Source organism: Monodelphis domestica, chromosome 1 (assembly GCF_027887165.1).
Source record: "Monodelphis domestica isolate mMonDom1 chromosome 1, mMonDom1.pri, whole genome shotgun sequence".
NCBI lineage: Eukaryota > Metazoa > Chordata > Mammalia > Didelphimorphia > Didelphidae > Monodelphis > Monodelphis domestica.
In genome coordinates this window covers 621,183,568-621,202,152 of record NC_077227.1, presented here as the reverse complement: position 1 = coordinate 621,202,152, position 18,585 = coordinate 621,183,568, and the positions used below count along the sequence as shown (strand labels likewise).

The 18,585-nt window shown below is 36.6% G+C and overlaps 1 pseudogene; it reads right to left on the bottom strand.

Annotated features, from left to right (window-relative positions):
• Positions 1–13,150: 13,150 nt before the first annotated feature.
• Positions 13,151–14,558, bottom strand: LOC100619874 (AP-1 complex subunit mu-2-like; annotated as a pseudogene).
• Between the last annotated feature and the right edge of the window lie 4,027 nt (positions 14,559–18,585).

The following is an 18,585-nucleotide window of genomic DNA, read 5'->3' as shown; positions in this document are numbered from 1 at the left end:
TATCTCATTTGATACCTAGGGCAACCCTATGAGATCAGTGCTATTAGCATCTTCGTTTTACATAGAAGTTAGTTGACTTATCCAGAATCACAAAACTAAGAGTCTAAGGCTAGATTTGAAATAAGGTCATTCTAATTCCAAATATCTCTTCAAACTAGAAAAATGTGTTAATCAAGGAATTTTGGGGGGGATTGTTTCTGAGAAGGAAAGAGGACAGTTAATTTTACCATTCAGAGTTGTGAGCTACCACAAAACACATGGATTCCTCTTACTCAAATTTATATAAATGAGCATGCACACACACATACACACACACACATACACATACACAGCTATTTTCTCCCAATGATACAAAGTGCATTAGTAGAAATATATGACACAGGTATGGCTATGTCATGGATTTGATTACTCCTGTATTTGATTTAAAATAAGTTGCCATATTTAACGTATTATTTAATATTTAGAGGTATAGTTTTGGGAGTAACTAGTTTTGTGTTTATGGAAACACATAAAAGCTGAAACAATGAATAGAAGACATACATTTTCCCATAATAGGATTACCCTAGGGCCTTGAAAAAATTTGACCATAGTCAAAATAGTTTTTTGAGTTTTCTCTGTTTTTTGATAATTTGGACATGCTACTATGGCTTTAATATACACTATATATATATATATATATAAGCATATATATATATAATATATTGTAATAAGGAAAATGAAGGTTTGCAGAGAAAAGAGGCATGAGAATAACAGGGAAAGATTCTGAAATGTTGTAAGGAGGGTTGATCTGGAAACTCAGGAGCAGTTAGTCTCTCTGGGTGTTTGCTAACTGTAAACATCTGAAAGCATTTGCTGCCAAATACTTGGTAGAGTTCCCATACCTGTACTTGCTGTTGAGACCTACATTTCCCTTGTAGGAAGATCTTTGAATCTGAATTGTGGGTTTTAAAATTAATAATCAATAGCTAAGTATTATATTTTATAAAGTTTTATTAAAAATAATTAAAATAAAAGAACTGCTGGACTTCAACCCAGTCACAGGTCCAAGAGAGAGAGGGAGAGAAGAATTACCACCACTTAGATACAATAATGGAAAATGCAGGGACACAAGAAAAGGAAAAGGGGATTGTAGGAAATGTAGTCTCTAGGGTTCAAGATTCTAAATAAATACATCTCCCCTGTGATCCTTTGGGAGACCAGTCTCCCCAATGGATCATGAAAACATAACTAACTTATAACTTGAATAATAGGTATATACAAATATTATAGATTTTAAAGGGAAATTACAATAATTTGGGGATAAGAGGAAAATAAAAAGGAAAAGTAACAAAACCAATAATAGGTGCATTGAGAAAAGCCAAAGGGGAAGTCCCCTTTGGCATGAGTGTACATTAAGAAACAAAAGCAATCTACCTCCCCCCCCTCCCCCCCGCCGAAGTTTAAATTCGCATCCCAAAGTTCACTCTGGATCTTCTGGTGTAGCATGTGGTCTCTGTATGTATCTTCATAGTGCTTTCTAGATTCTGGGAGGTAGCAAGTAATATCCTAAAATTGTTCAAATTTAAATCAAAGTTCACAACAATAACTTGCCCCCCCTCCCAGGTGAATAATAACAAACACTGGGATTACTCAGGGATACATGGCTGAGTTATGAGGTATATGAATCAATTTGCAAAAGAAAATCAGAAACATGAAAAAAATCCAAATAAAAGAGAAAAATAACTTGTGGATATAATACAAAATGTAAAAGTCTTGTGCCTAAAAAAATCTAAATAAAGGAAAAACAAACCTATAATAAGTCCTTGAATCAGGGCTAAATTAAAGAATTTAAGAAATTCTGCACTACTGAATTAGTAACCAGGACTATAAAGAGTTTTCCATGCTGTGAAAGACAGAAAATGACTAGATTTCAGCAGCAAATGGGAGCCAGGATGGCAGCAAAAGTAGGTGCTTGATAGAATGTGGCTCTGAGGAAGTCCAGTCTCAGACAGATGCCAAAACAGCCCCAACCTCAATTCCCAAACAAGTTAAAGCCCTCTTGTCTTGGATCAAAATTGCATCAATCCCAATGGAATCTCGTCTCTTTGACCTTGAGCTCCATAGGCATTATGCAGGTGTTCTGTGTTTCTTTAGCATTGTATAGTGGCTCTTTTGTATATTCCCTTCTTCTGGGAATCACACAGAATCATGAAGCAAAGTTTCATAATTCTTTTAAATAATCAGTGGCATCATTTTTATAGTATAAATCTTTTGGGGCATGCATTAATATTAGAACAAATGTATTTAAAACTTATATTACTGCAAAGTAAAAAGAATAAAGAAAAAACTTGTCAATACTGTTGATGTGCTTCAAATACAAAAAAGGAGAGAAAAATAAAACTCAGATATATTGCATATGCAATAAAAAATCAAAGTTTTTTTTAAAGTTTTAAAAATTAAAATATAAAGCTTAAAATCAGTGACACACTATGTCAGTCATGTGTGAGTACAAAATGATTTTCAGAATAAAAGAATAACACAGTAGATAATGCGCATTCAAAGAAGTACCAAAGTACCCAAAATTCACAATATCCCAGTTAATTACAATAGCAAACAAACCCACTATCATATTTCACATAAGTTGCTGTATCACATTTAAAAAACTATGAACTGCTGGATATTTGTCACAATTTTTATAGATGTAACAAATCTTTCAACCTTGGCAAACATATTTTTAAACAAAGTAAAACTTATTCGTGTCTAGAACATCATCAAGAAATCTAGATTGTTCTGCTGGAGGTAAAGTAAAGTGAAGAGTTTTGCAGGACCTCTTTTTTCTAGCTTCCTGATTCATAGTTCAGAAACTACTAGTTACTAAAATTATTTCTGAATAACCCTTAGAATTGTCATTTAAATTCCTAGCTCATTAAATTCTCCAAAGGTTGCACACAATTTAACCAGTTTTGTTGAAATCCATCCATCATCATCTATGTGACAATTAACAAAGGCAACATGTGATCTTCAGTGGATCTAGTGACAAGAGTTTTAGGCAAAATGCTCATGGACATAGATATTTTGTTCTTCAGCAGAGGTAAAGGTAAAAATTAAAGATCACTATAGGTAAAATATAGTAGTTTAAAATGATTCAGTATTTCACAAAGGTATTGACTAGATTAAAACATAAACTTAAAAAAAATAAACCCTAAAGCAATGAGAAAATACAATAATATAAACAAATGTGCATGCAGGCAGTGCAGTCAAAATCTTTTCACCAATCCCAATAGACTTGTTCACTATTATAGGAGGGGAATAAACTGAAAATAGTTAGCAAGAAACTTCCAAATCTCTTTTAAAGTTTCCTTCTCCTCCCCCAGTATTTATTATCCATTTAGATTTCATTTGTCAGAGGTCTGAATTTACCCATAGAAGCACAGGGCAGAATCTCCACTCTGCATGTTGGGAGAAGTTAGGACTTTTATAACTTTGTCAAAATATTTTAGGTTGGTTTGTAGCATAAGCTACCTAGCTTGTGGCATATTCTTGAGGAGAGGGAAATAAAGTGGGAAATCTCCAATGAAAATAAAAAGTTTCAGGATAAGAATTAAGCAGATCCAAACTGCACATTTTAGCTCTACCAACTTAAACAGTTGTTTGAGTTTCAAGCATGCTTTGCAAGAGCATTTTTCCTGAAAGATGCTTAATGGGGTTTGCTTAAAGAGTAAACAGAAAGAAGCAAAACTTCAAGGGAAAACAATAGTGTGTTTGCATGTGAGAGAAAAAATACTTCTCATTGGTGTTGTGAGTCAAGAGAAAGAAGGAAAAGAACAAGTTTATTCCCCAAAACTGACTTTAAATCCACTGATTTGGAACTAACTGCCCTCCCTGTGAAAAACCTTTAGTAACAAACTTCTTAACTAGGAGTCCAGGATCAACTTTAAAAAGTCTGTTTGAAAATTAGAAGGTATGGAATTCTTTTCTCCACATTGAAAAATAGCTATGGCAGGCTAGAAACACGCACATGGATTGTGGTAAGTAATTGGGGAGGAAAGATTTTTATATGTCACTCTCTAAAATGGGAAAAAAATGGCTGGGATTGGCAGGCTCTTGTTTTGGGTCTGGTCTCAGTAAGAGGAGGCTCCAAGTTGGGTGGATAGCAGTGAGGAATGCTGGCCAAGCAGATGGACAGAAAAAACAGCAGACAGCAGCAAGTGGCAGGGTGGAGCAGGAGTCCAGGCAACCCTGCCATAGACCCTCGTGGTCAGCAGAAACCCAGCAAACTTACCATCTTTACTGTAGGGCTATCTGCTCAAAATTTTTTTGAGAATTCATAATCCCTTCATGGTAAGCCAAAATGTGGGGTTTAAATTAATAATCAATAACTAAGTATTATATTTTATAAAGTTTTATTAATAATAACTAAAACAAAATCTGCCTGACTTCAGCCCAGTCACAGATCCAAGAGAGAGAGGGAGGAATTACTGCCACTTAAATACAATCACATAAAACACAGAGATGAAGGAAAAGGAAAAGGGGATTGTAGAAAACATAGTCTCTAGGGTTCAAGATTCTAATACAGATCAATACAGAAACTAATCAGAAACAATATCCAGAGTCATCTGAAGCTGTCAGTGAGTGGGATATCTGAGTCCATCTGGACTTGGAATCTTTCCCCTTAGGTCCCTCTCTAATCTGCTACAGACCAATACACAAATAATAATCAAAAGAGATTTTGATTAATGCAGAATAGCCAGACTTTAGGGCTTGGGATTTTAGGTGAGAGAGGAGAGGGAGATAAAGAATAGTCCAACAACTCTATGAAGACCAATCTCATGAAGGTTTAGTACCTGAGTTGTTTAGTCACTAAAATATTGGTAGAAATTCCCTTTTCCCTCCAAACCTCTCATAAAGAATAAGTTACAACTTCCAATGACTTTTGCCTAATCTGTGACTGATTGGTCTATGTGCTGGACCCTAGACTAGGCTCTGGCCTGGGCAAGTCTAGCCTTGCATCCACAGTGTAAAAGCTTTGTTACTGGCTCAAAGTAGTCTATCCAATACCATCCCCAAAATACACCTATTAAAAAAATGTGTATATTTATTTTTCTTCATTCATTTTAAAAAGAGTGACCAATGACATCACAATGTGATGTGTTAACTTGATTATGAATTGGATTTAAGTGAGTCAGAGTTACACAGAGTCAGCAGCCTTTCTCTTCCAGAGTCATCAAAGTCCAATGGCAAGACAAAAGTCAAAAAGTCTAGCAGCAGCCTGGAATGCAGTGAATGACTTTATCTTCAAAATATGACTAAAATCCAAGCATTCGAGTACCTGCTTCTGCTATCTTTATGGCCTTTGGGATAAAATACTCTCCTATGCCCATTCTGCCATGAGGAATCTTCACATGCCTGAGATAGATATCCTCCTAACTCCCTGTGGGGTTTGAGACCTATTGCTTTCTTTTAGCCTGGTTTAATCTGTCTCCTAAAATGATTTTGCTGCAATATCACTGCTTTGCAGGCTACAGTTCCTTGTAGCCACAGGTGAAAGTTAGGTGAAAAGTGGATGCCAAAGTTGGACAAGCAGGGCTGAAAAATATTTAGAAAGCCTTCACACTGATTCATTTCTTCCTTGAATACCCCATATACTCCCATTTTGAGTAGATTGGAGTGAACATATTAGTCCACAGAGTAAGCAGGTGTCCATATGCTCATTAGAGGAATGGATTACCTTAAAAAAAGTACACAATTTTTTTATCAACTCCAACTTCATTAAACAAAAGTCATTACATATAGGATGACAATAATGATGATGAACTGAGATAGACACAGCCAGAGAGAGAGAGAGAGATCAATATTCATGCTATAAACTTATACAAGTTTTGTGGGACTGAACACAAAAGATGAAGCTATGAAATAACCTTCTTCTTTGACAACCAAATGGCATCCTGAAAAATGTGCAAATGAATTATGCTCCCAACTAGATCAATATTTCATAGTCTGAATTTGGAGTCAAGGGACCAAAATTCTTGTCCCAGCCATGTAATTAACTAGCTTATATGACCTTAGGCAAAGAACAGACTCTCTAGATCTCATTCTTTTCAGTAATATAGAAACAATGATAACATATGCCTAAGTACGGGAGGAAAAGGAATAAGGATTTATATGGTGAATCTATTGTGCTAGTAATTATGCCAAACAACTTACAAATATATTTCATTTCATTTTTACAAAAATAACCTGGCAAGAGAAGTGGTATCTTTATTCCCATTTACATTGGAGGAAACTGACGAAAACCAAGTTTAAGTGAGTTGTCCAAGGTCCTTATAAATGTCTATGGTCACATTTAAACTCAGGTATTTTCTGACTCTATGCCTGCAGCTCTGATTGCTGTGAAAAGGAAACTAGAAATAAGTTCTGAACTTTCTGCCACTTTGGAACAAGCAACAGTGAGAATATCAAGAAAGAAGAAATTGTCAAGACTGACAGTTGGTAGGGGAAGGGGCAACTGGGAGTGGCAGTTGGGTCTTGTGACTAGCACTTCCTTCCTGCTGGATGGGCTTCCTTCCTAGTGTTGGAGGTGGGAGGAGCTTGTTCAGCCCAGTCTGGAGTGGTGTGCCTCTTCTTGGTTTAGCCGGAAGACACAGGCCCAACCAACTCTGAAGGTCAGATTTCTTGTTGCTTTCTGTCTACCGCTAAGATTCTAAAATTGACAAAACTAGTGCAGAGGACTGGAGTGAGAGAAACCCTCCACCAGCCTGTGAGGCCTGGTCTTAGCTCCAAGCTGAGGAAGACTCCAACCTTATTTAGGGACATCCCTCGCCCCTCTTTCCTGATACCTCTCCAATCCAACTGTTATTAACCTTTATCTTATTTGAATTCACAGTCAGATAAGTGGACTATCTTTTCTGGGGTATAGAGGGAGCTGAACATCAGTTCAGTCATTCAATGACAAACAGTCCTTATCAGATCCCTGCTGCTTCCTCTCGGCAGGGGGCATCTCCCTCCTTTGACTCACCAAGCAATATTCCCTCTCTCCCCTCAACTCCTCCATACCCTGCTACAAACCTCCCTTTATCCCCTGCTTTTTCATATCCTCCATCATTCCCATGAATATTACATTGCTGAACTACTTGGTATCTACCATTTGGGGAATAGCCTTTCTAAAATCAGAGGAATTCATTACCAAAACTTCAGCCAAGAGGTGATATGCATTTTTGGATATGAGAGACATCAAATGATACAAAATCCCAAAAGAACTTACAATCTTAAATATTTTTCATACTTCCTCAATTTTTGTAGTGGAGCATCAGGAAAAAAGATCAGAGAATGTTAAAATAACCCCCTCTTTACATCCACTTCTTAAACTGAAAAGAAAAATTAATTCTGGGTCATATAACCAACAAATAATGGACCAAACCTTTTCACCACCAGGTTCTACTAATTCACAAAAAAAGGGGGTTGTAGAGATTTTAGGCACATGAATTAGAAAAGGTGAATCCACATGAAAAAGTAAAAAAAGTTCAACAAAATAATAGTTTCATGGATTAACACTGGAGAACACTAATTTTTAACTTTGCTCATTCAGCCTTGTGCTAAGGTACACAAAATACCCTACGGGCTTATGCTGTGAGAATACCACAGAGAAAATATTTCTGCTACATATTCTGTCAGCACCTCTCACTCCTTGCCTGCATCCTACTCTGCTGAAACAAATAATAGACACTGATGTGACTCAGTCATGTGGAGAGAGAAAAAGTGAAGGGAGAGGGGACTTCTTGTTACCTGAAGTATCCTCTGCCCTCTCTTATTTTTACCAAAGTTATCAGGAAATATGAAGGGTATAGCAAATCTTCCAAGAACATCTACTCTTTCACAAAACTACAAAAAAAGGGAGACATTGATTACATCTAGGTAGAAGAGGGAAAGAATGAAACTAGGATTGGAGCCAGTGTTAATGGCTTCACTGGGCTTGAAGGAAAGGGTACTGAAATCAATCTGGAGGCAATCCTGTCCTTCCCTGAAGTTATGTAGAACAGAGACCAAAATAAAGAAAAGTAAATTCCTCAACTTATAGCAGAGAAAAGAATTTTTTTTTTCCATTCAGTCTTAAAAAGAAATACCCAGGGGCAGGAAGGAGGGAAAAGGGGGGGGGGGTGGACAGCTAGGTGGCTCAGTGGATGGAAAGCCAGTCCTAAAGATGGGAGGTCCTAGGTTCAAATCTGGCCTCAAAACACTTCCTAGCTGTGTGAATCTGAGCAATTAACTTAACCCCCATTTCCTATCCCTTACTACTCTTCTGCCTTAAAACCAATATGCAGTATTGATTCTAAGAAAGAATATCCACCATCAAAAAGGGAATCAGAAAGCAACAGACTAATAAATATATATGTGTGTACATACATGTCATGTACATATATACATGTATATGCATAGATGCATAAGTGTGGTTTATAGAAACAAAACATATGAGTCATATATTATAGGTATATGAAATATATATGTATATATGCATTTTAAAAGGCTTAACTCACCAAAGGCCACAAAAGAAACTATCATAAAAAAAAAACAAACATAAAACAGCTATCAGAAAAAAGGATGCCAAAATTAGAAAAGATAAGTACTAAAATATCATAAAGATTATATACTTCTTTAAGTAAATATCATAAGGCAAGGGAAACTGAGGCAATTCCTAATGATTCAGAGAATTATTTGGAATCCTAAGAACATAGAACAACAAGATATTCCAGAATTATTCTGAAGAGAAATTAAAAACATGAGAAAACATGTTAGCAGAGAATAATTGTCAGAACTTATGGCTTACACAGCAAAAAGAACCAGCAGAGTAAAAAAAAAATCACTCCATGGTGATGAGAGTCTCCAAGAAAGAGGCACAAATAATCAATTTGGAAGACAAATGAGCTAGAAATAAAGGACAATGTGAAAAAAAAAGAGGAACAAGAGAAAATAATGCTAAAAATGACCAGGACCTTGAGTTTATACAATATGGGGAAGAGTTGAAGGAACAAAGGACTCTTAGCTTATAGGAAAGAAAATTTAAGGAGGCATGATTTTTTATTTGAATTATTTGAAGGGTGGGTGTGTTATGAGGAACATGAATGAGACTTGTTGCATTTGCCTATTGAGGCTGAATTAGGAATAATAGGCAGAAATTACAGTCAGATGATACAAAGTAAGAAAAATGCTCATTAATAATTAGCATTATGCTAAAAGGAGTGAAGCACCTGCCTCCTCAAATCTTGAGTCTTCTCTTAACTAGGGGTGTTTAAACAATGGTTTGTTAAGGATGTTATAGAGAACATGGGTTGGACTTAAGCTACTATTGACATTCCTGCCAACTCTGAGGTTCAATGAGTCAATGTACTTTGGTTGTCAACCCAAAGGTAGCAAATAATTTTTTTACAGAACACAATGCATTCTCCTTTTACACTGCTAGCTGTGTTCTCAAGTAAATAGACCACTCTGATGGTAATTGTGATACATACATACATATATATGTATTCAGAACTGTGTTAGACTCCAAGAATACAAAAACATAAAACAAAGGATCTCTGCTTTGGGGATGTTTTTGTCATGAGAGCATATTTTATCAAGAATTAAATTTGAAATGTACTTCAAAAATTCAATGGTTCTCTGAACTTGGGGATGGAGTAGTTCTCTTCCATTATATATATATATATATAATAACCTATGTTTGTCTGAATAGTCTTTGCAACTCCTATCCATATCCTCCCAAAAATTCCATATAGAGGGTTTTCTCCAAACTACTGGGGTAGTCCTCTAGTTATGATATTATGTTGCAAAATGACTGTTATATTTTACTAAATCATCTGAAATACAAAATATATACAAATTTTGTAAAGATATTTTAAGAGGGAGAAAGTGAATAACTGAAATATTAAGAAAGGTCTTGGAGAGAAAGTGACACCTGACCTGAAGTGAGCTGTGATGAAAGCCAGAAAAAGTGCTAGATAGGATGTGAAGAGGGAAGATAAAAACAAAGTAGAGAAATATAGAATACAAAGAATTTGATAGACTTTCAAATCAAGCCATTCAATGTTTGGTGATTTCAATACGAAAATGGACACAGAACAACTTGAATATAAGAAGGATATGAGATAAAATTAATGGCATTGAGAACTCCTTTTATCACACAAAATGCATCAGGACTATTTCTGAATAGAAACATTTTATATCCATGTTGGTGAACTTATGGCATGTATGTTAGAGTATGCTGGAAGGGGCTATTCCTTTCCTCCCTCCATGTGTGCCTTAGGATAGTTCTCACATCACCCACCCCTCTGCCCAGTACCCCAATGGGGGTGCTTCCTCCCTCCCCTGTCTGGGGTAAGGTGGGGGGGGCAGGGTTCTTGCACTTTTGTGAAGATTGAATTTAGCTATTTCCTGATTTTAACAATGAAGATACTTAGTCTAACAAAATCAGGGGGATTGTGAACGTTAAATTACTCCACTTTACTTAGACCATACTTTAGGGGAAGATAAAGTTGAAATCTCCTGATTGAACAATGAAGGTACTTAACTCTTACCTTATAGTGAAGCTAGAACTTTAAGTTAAGTCTATTTTAAGATCTTAATACAAAAAGGTGTTAAGTAACTATAAAGGTTTAATTAATCACAAAAAGGTTAAGTAACTCACAAAAGGTGAACATAACAAAGAAGTGTTAAGTAACTCTAAATATATAATCTAATCAAAGAAGATGATAACTCTAAAAGATATGAGCATTTAGAGGAGGAGACACAAGAGTGAAAGGTCTATATATTTGGCTCAGTTCCTCTCTCAGGCACCTTTCTGGCAGAGGAGAGTTGACTGGTGGCAGCTTTCTGGGCCTTTTGGCATCTTAGTGTGGCTACAAGTTGTTGTCCAGTTCAATGGTGAGTTTCTGGCTGAGTTTTCCTCCTTTACTTTCCAACTTTATCTTCTTAGAAGCCTCTAATCTTCTTCAAAGACTTAGAGGCAGGAATTTTAAACTCCCCCTGGCACAGGCCAGACAGGAGAAATCCTATATCCTCTTCCCTCCTTCTCCTTAAATTTCTTCCCTCTATATTAATTAAATTACCATAAATTTACAGACTGACTTGGGTATTTTATTTGAGATTTCCCTTGGTGACCAATTAAATTTTAGATTTTAATTTAAATTAGATTTTAAGTCACAACTCTAAAATTATCTTTACACTTTGGACACTTGGTCTCTAAAAGGTTTGCCATCACTATCCTATATAGTTGCCTGAGGTAAAATAAAAGGGGGGTAAGTTACTTGCCTAGGGTCACATAGTTGGTAACAACAAAAAAAATCACTAGCAGTAATATAGCATTTTTATTTGCAAAACACTTAACAAATATTAACTCATTTTATCCTTACTAAAGCTATGGGAGGAAAAGACTATTATTATTTCCATTTTATGGATAAAGAAATGTAAGCAAATATGAAATGCCTTCATTAGATCACATAGTAAGTGTCTAAGACTGGATTTGAACTAAAATCTCCCTGACTTCAAGTACAGCATTCTAACCTCTTTACCACCTAGGATTTGAATCCATACCTTTCTCATTCTGAATTGGAAATGGAGAAAAAAGAGTATATTGGAGAAATATGGTTTGGAATCAACAAGAGAAGCCAAAAAGAAAAGAAATTTGATAAGTGTGCATCATATGTACTTTTCTTTAATCTTAAATCTTAAAACTAGAAGGAGAGGAAACAAAGAAGCTCAGGCAAGCCATGGCTGAACGTACTCTCAGAATACAAAAGGGTGGAAGATGCAAGAGGACCAAGGTAAAGCTGGCTTTTATGACAAGGCACTGAGGCAGTGGGAGGAGAGGTTGGGGGCAAATCAATTCCCCCACATTTGCTTCATATAAAAATAGGAAGGAAAGACCTCTAGACAGATCCTTGTCCCCTCTCCCTTCCCAGTAAGGGAAAATCCCACCTGAGATAGAGTCAGGATAAGGGGCTCCAGCTACTTAAGTTTGCTTCCAGGCTCAGGCCCCCATAGCAAGAGTGAGGACAATGAAGGGGCTGAGACTCACAGACTGTAGCCATGAATGTCCACCCCATTCCCCCAGATACAGACAAGGCAGACTATAAACAGGGACCATGGTCTCCCCTCAAATATGTAAAAGCAAAAGCTGCCCTCTAAACACAAAAACAGGGTTGCCTCCTATTCACAGACACAAATGAGATGCTTCTCAAACATATAAGAACAGGGGTTGTTCATTCTCACAAACACATTGTAATATTTAAAATAGTTGGTTGTCATAAACTGTAGTGATTAAAATAGTGGAAGACTTAAATTGTAGTAGATATAAGAGTGGATGGGTAAGTTGTGACTGAAGGAAATATGTTTTCACTACAGTGTTTTGTTTTTAAATCAAATATAAGGTGGTCGCCAGGGAAATATTCCCAATTATTCAAATATACCCAAGTCATCTGGGTTTATAGAGATTTTAATTAATTAATACAATGAGGAATTAAAGAGAGAGAGAATAAGAAAGGAGTAAGTATGAAGGGCCTTGGCTGAAAGGTCTAGACCTGAGTCTTAAGAGAGGGAGATCAGTCAGTCCTTAATCACTCACCATAAGATTTGTCCAAGCAAAGATTCTAGTGTTCAAAGAGACACCAGGCCAGCTCCATCTCAGCTGCCTTCACCAGCTGAATCTGGAATCTGAATGTCTCAGAATGTATCTGAGCTCCTATTTAAAGGGCATTTTTTCCTATGTCACCTCCCCCTAAGTCCTTATATCTACCAATCACAGTAGACGTTTTTCAAAGGACAGATCATTCTTAGTTCACACCCGAGTAGACTAATCTTTTTGAGTAATTCACACCTGAGTAGACTAGAATCTCTGAGTAAGTTTTCACCTCTTTGCTCCTTGTAAGTTCACAAGTTGTCTGACCTTTATAGGTACTTAGCACCCTTTTGTCCCAATTATTCAATAAACCCAAAATAGGCATAGCTTAAGAACTTTTGTCCTACTATAAGTATGGGTTTAAGTATCTTTCATTGTTCAGCAAGGAGTTTACAACTTTATCTTCCCCTACGGCAGACTTAAGTATGGGTGGAGTAGAGGTCTCACATTCTTGATATAAGTAGTCTCACATTCCTGATCTAAGTACCTTCACTGCCCAAATGGGGATGGTCCCAATGGGGAATGGTCCCAATGGGGAATTTTTAAGGTTCACAAAATACACTTGAAAAATCTTTGGGTGGGAGAGTCCATAGGCTAAGGTGCTGGCCTCCACTGCTACATCTACTTCTTTTCTTGCTGGTCTCAAGTTGATAATCCCCACTTTGGGTGATATATGGAACCCAAGTAAGAACTTGGTACCCACTCTTCTCAATGATCTTCATGTACCGGACCTGGATCCCAGAGACAGTAAAATAATGAATCTCAAATTTGACAGAGATGGGAGGCCAGCCCTCCACTTCCTCTTTCTCTACCCTAGGCAAGCCAAAGTGTGATCTCATTAGGTATTCCTTTCCTCCAGGAAAGGACTTGATGTTCCAGATAACCACATTGTTCTCAGGCAGGTACTTGGCATTCCCCACACTGGTTTTGAATCGGGGGGAATCTTCATCACTGGGCACTGGGACTGTGATCTCCACACTGTTGTCCACTGGCTGCTTCTTTAACTGGCCTTTAGCCTTAACCATAATTTCCACCCAACTGTGTGAAAACTTTTCAATGACAGACTCAATCCATATCAGTGGTTTTATCTAGGCATTGAACCGATAGGACATAAGTTCAAAGTCACCATCAGGTGGGATAAAGGAGATGATTCGATCATTGTCAAATCTAGAGAGTTGTACACACTGATGGACCTTAACATCTTCCAATTCAACAGACTTGTTTTTATTGCAGCCAGTGAGTTCAAAAAGTACCCGGTCATTAATTCCCAATCTCAGCTCTGGCATGCCAGACAAGAACCCCTTTAGCTTGATGGTGCCCACAATCTCACTCAGCTGCACACTCCCATTGGCATTGACCAGTCAGTTGACAGACTCAATAACATCAATGAAAACATTGTTCTTCTTATATTTGATACCCTATGAACGCCAAGACACAGCATTGGCAACTGTTGGGGGCACCCAGGACTTGTCTGTCTCTTATTTGTTGTCCTGCTGGGTGATATACTCTTGGAGAATTTTTCTGTTCATGGTTTGTGAAAAGCCAAAATCCATGAGCTCATCCAATACCTCATAGACAATGATGAAATTGTCTCAGATACTCTCTTCCTCTAGTTCCTTAAAATACTGAGAATATCTCAACAGTCTTGTAGAGAAAGGAATACACCAGAGAGGCATTGGCATTCTTGAGGATGGTGGCCACCAAGTAAAGGTTGCTATATTTGATCCACAAGAAGTACACCCTGCCATGGGTCAGCAATGGGGTCTGGCTTCCCTCTTCTTCCTTTTGCATCAGCAGGGGCATGAAGTGGTCAATCTCAGCCATGCTCACATCCCCCTTGTGGTTCTGGCAGATCAGGGGCTTCCCCTTCATGTCCAGAATGAAGACTGCAGAGGCAAACATGGTGGGAGCTGGGTCTGGGCAGAGCAGGGGCCTTCCTTTGGGCACAAGGAAGGAGACCTTCAGTGCTCATCATCATATGTACTTTTACTGAGTAGGTATTTCACAAATTAAAAGAACAAGAAACATCCCAAAAAAGAATTCTGAAAAGATAGCCCAACATATATACTTTGAAAGTTAGGGATTGAAGAGGATAAAACATTGAAGCTTTTTTTTTCCTTAATGTATTCAATGGTTTTACTTTTTTTTCTTATTTTTTACTTTTTTTTATATAACAATGACTCTTTGTTAAATTGGATGGCTTCCTGGGCAGTGGGAATGGAAATTTAGGTTATGTATAAAACCAATTATATAAACAAATATCATTCCATTAAAAATAAGGTGCTACACATGAGAAACACAAAATGACATGTGAATAAACTTGATCAAATCTTTAAATGATGAGAACAAATGAATTAAAACCAAATAAATTAAAATAAAAATAAAAAAGCAAGCAGGAACATGTAAGTACAATAATACTATTAACTCTACTTAAATATATCTCTTAAGTGCTGTGAAGATTGGATTTAGCTCTCCCTGACTGCAACAATGAAGGTACTTAGCTCTACCTTTATTATGAAGATTAAATTGTAATCCCCTATCTATTTTTAGATTTAAATCCCCAAAGTATAAACCCAGTACTTAAAGTAGATCTATCCATTTTAACCACAAGAAGGTATGCACTAAGTACAAAAAGGTATGAACTAACCACAAAAGTGTGAACACTCATTTCATACATTGAGTGGGAGGTCTGTAACTATGTGTGAAAGAGTGGGCAGTCCTGGAGAAGAGCACATGCTGTGATTGGTAGACATAAAATTTAAGGGAGGTGACACAAGAGAAAAAGGTCATTAAATAGAGGAAACAGAGGCACACAAGGATCAATATATTGATCAAGATCATTCAGTCACTTGGAGTTGGACAGGAAGTAGACACTTGGAGTTAGAGACTGGAAGACAGACACTTGAGGAGAGACTGGAAGACAGACACTCAGACTTGGAGTGAAAACAATTGGCTGTGGAACTGAACCCCTGGAGGAGCTTGTACAGGAGATTCAGTCTATTTTACTTTTATATGGTCACCATGGTGAGTAAAAGGCTGACTTAGTTTCCTTGCCCTCTCTGGAAATGTGAACCTCCAAGAAAGGCCCATAGTCTTGAGACTCCTTTCCCCTGACTGGGGCTTAGAATTTCTACCTGGCTCTCAGGAAGTCAGAGCTCTCTCTCCCCTTTTATCTCTTCCTCAATATATTCCCTCTATTGTAAAAATAAACTACCATAAATTCCATTTTAATTTAGTAATTCATTTTGGGATTTAGAAATTAAATACCTGGTAACCACCAGTTAATATATTCAGTCAAAACCATAAAAAAATCTAACAGAAGGAAGATGGCAGAATAAGTTCCTAAAGAAAAGAAGTTGATGAGAAAACAGGGTATGATGAGAATTCTAGATATATCACATTATTCTGAAAGCATTTTTAGATGAAAATAAGGTTTGTGAAACATTGAATCATAGATTGAGAAATGGAAAAATCTATTTCAATCACTTATTTTTATTTTTACTTTATTTTTAAGCTATCGATTTACGTCTTAGAAACAATATTAAGTATCAGTTCCAAAGAAGAAGAATGGTAAAGGCTAGGCAATGGGGGGTTTAGTGGCTTGCCCAGGGTCACACAGCTAGGCAATGTCTGAAGGCAAATTTGAACACTGGACCTCCTATTTCCAGACATGGCACTGTATCCACTTAGTCACCATGCTGCCCCTGCTTCATTTTAATATTGAGGAAACTCAGGCCACTGAAAAATCTCAATTTAATGTAAATCTCATAAACTTTCTCTTAAATTAAAATGGATAATCCAAACAAATCAATGAGTCAATCATTCAGTACATATTTAGTAAGCACCAAATATGCACCAAGCATTTTGCTAAAAACACAAAGAAAGATAAAAGATAGGTACTGATCTCAAGGACCTCATAGTCTAATGGGATATGCTACATTCAAACAACTACTGTAGCAGTTAAAAATTAGTTTCTCTGCTAGAAGTATTATATTTTATGAGGTTTATTAAAGATTAAGAATTAAAGAAAATACAAAAATAAGAAAGCATGTGCCTAGGAGGACCAAAAGGACCATTCAATTTCATTTACATCATGAGAGACATGTCTGCTTGGAAGTGGAAGTAGGAAAAGACCTCAGTAGGCTTTTACAGACAGTTAAATAGAAATTTTGATCCCACGCAGGTGGGATCTTAGGTGAGCCTAGAGGGAATCCTGGGAACTAGAGCAAGGACTTCTGGGGATCGAGGTCCAGAGTTCAAATCTCCATTTTTACATTTCTCCATATGATTCTCTGGGGAAAAGGTTTTTCCCAAAGGATCATGAAAACATAATCAACTTAAAGATTACAATAATTTGAGGATAAGAGGGAAAAAAAACAATAATTGCTGGACACATTGACAAAAAGCCAGTTAGGGGGTAGTCCCCTTTGGCATGAAAGTATAGATACAAATAAATGTTCAATCAACCACACCCAAAGTTCATTTTGATCTTCTTGTGCAGCTTGTGGTCTGGAGGCATCTTTGTGGTGTCTTCTCCAAGTAGTTCAGTTTCTGGATTTGGAGAGGTATCATGTTTCTTTACCTAAAATTCTTCTTAAAAGGAATTTAAACTTTGCAATTTAAAATAATATTTTTTTCTTACATTTCCCCATTAAAAGGGTGATTGAAAAACACAGGATCACTTAGGGATGCATGGCTGAGTTATGAGGTATAGGAACCAATTGATATGAGAAATTAAAAAGACATCAGAAAAATCCAAATAAAAAAGAAAATTACTGAATGAAAATATAGACTGACTATCAAAGCCTTATGTGTAAAAATTCTAAGTAAAGGAAAATTAAATCTATAACAGGTCCTTGAATCAGGGCACAATTAAAATGATCCAAGCAAGTAAAAATTTACACAATCAGTAGCCAGGACTAGAGAAATTTACCACACTATGAAAGATAGAAAAGGGCCCAGATTATGGGAGCCAAGTAGGAGCCAAGTTTGGGGATACTCATCTGTATTATCAGAGTGAGTGTGGACACAAGGAAGGCCTATGTCTTAAAAATGTTAAACATTGCAACCCTGAGTCTTCACACTAGGTTCCAGATCTTTGTATTGGCTTAGAAGTGCATCAATCTGTCCTGGATTGGTTTATCTTTGGCCCTATGCAATGGCTCTTTTGTGTATATCTTGTCCTGGAATCAGACAGAATCATTAAGTAAAGTCCCATAATTTTTCAAAATAATTAGTGGCATCATTTTTATAGTCTCAAGCTTTTAGAGCATGCATTAGCATTATAGTAAATGTATTTTAAACTTATATTACTGCTAAATCAAAAGGTTAAAGAAAATCTTAATGCTGGTGACACGTGCTTCAAATATAAAAAGGAGAGAAAAATACAAAAAAAAAACCCTGAAATACTATACTGCACATGCAAGAAAAATATAATAAAAGTTTTTTAAAAATTCATAAATGTAGCTTATAATTATTGAAACACTGTGTAAGCTAAGAAAATAAAGATTACAAGGCTTTCTCACCACAAATAAGATCCATTTCCTCTTCATATCTTGCCATGATCCACTGTGAGTGTAAGCAAATGAATTGAAAAAGGTAACATTTTTCATTTTTAAAGAACAGTAGTACAAATATGTAGTTATCAATATCCCCAAAATTCTCAATAGCCCAGTTAATTATAATAACAAACAAACACAGTATCATTTTTTTACATAAGTTGCTGTATGGCATTTTTAAAGCCTATGAACTGATGGATATTTGTCACAATTTTTTACAAACGCAACATCATCAAGAAATCTAGAGATCATTCTGGTGGAAGTTAAGTAGTGAGCTGAAGAGTTATAAATGAGATATGCTCCTTTTTGGGAGGCTTTTTAGGGATACAAATGCCCTGAGATTAACTGCCCAACTTCCATTCACATTTTTAGAAATGTGGGAGT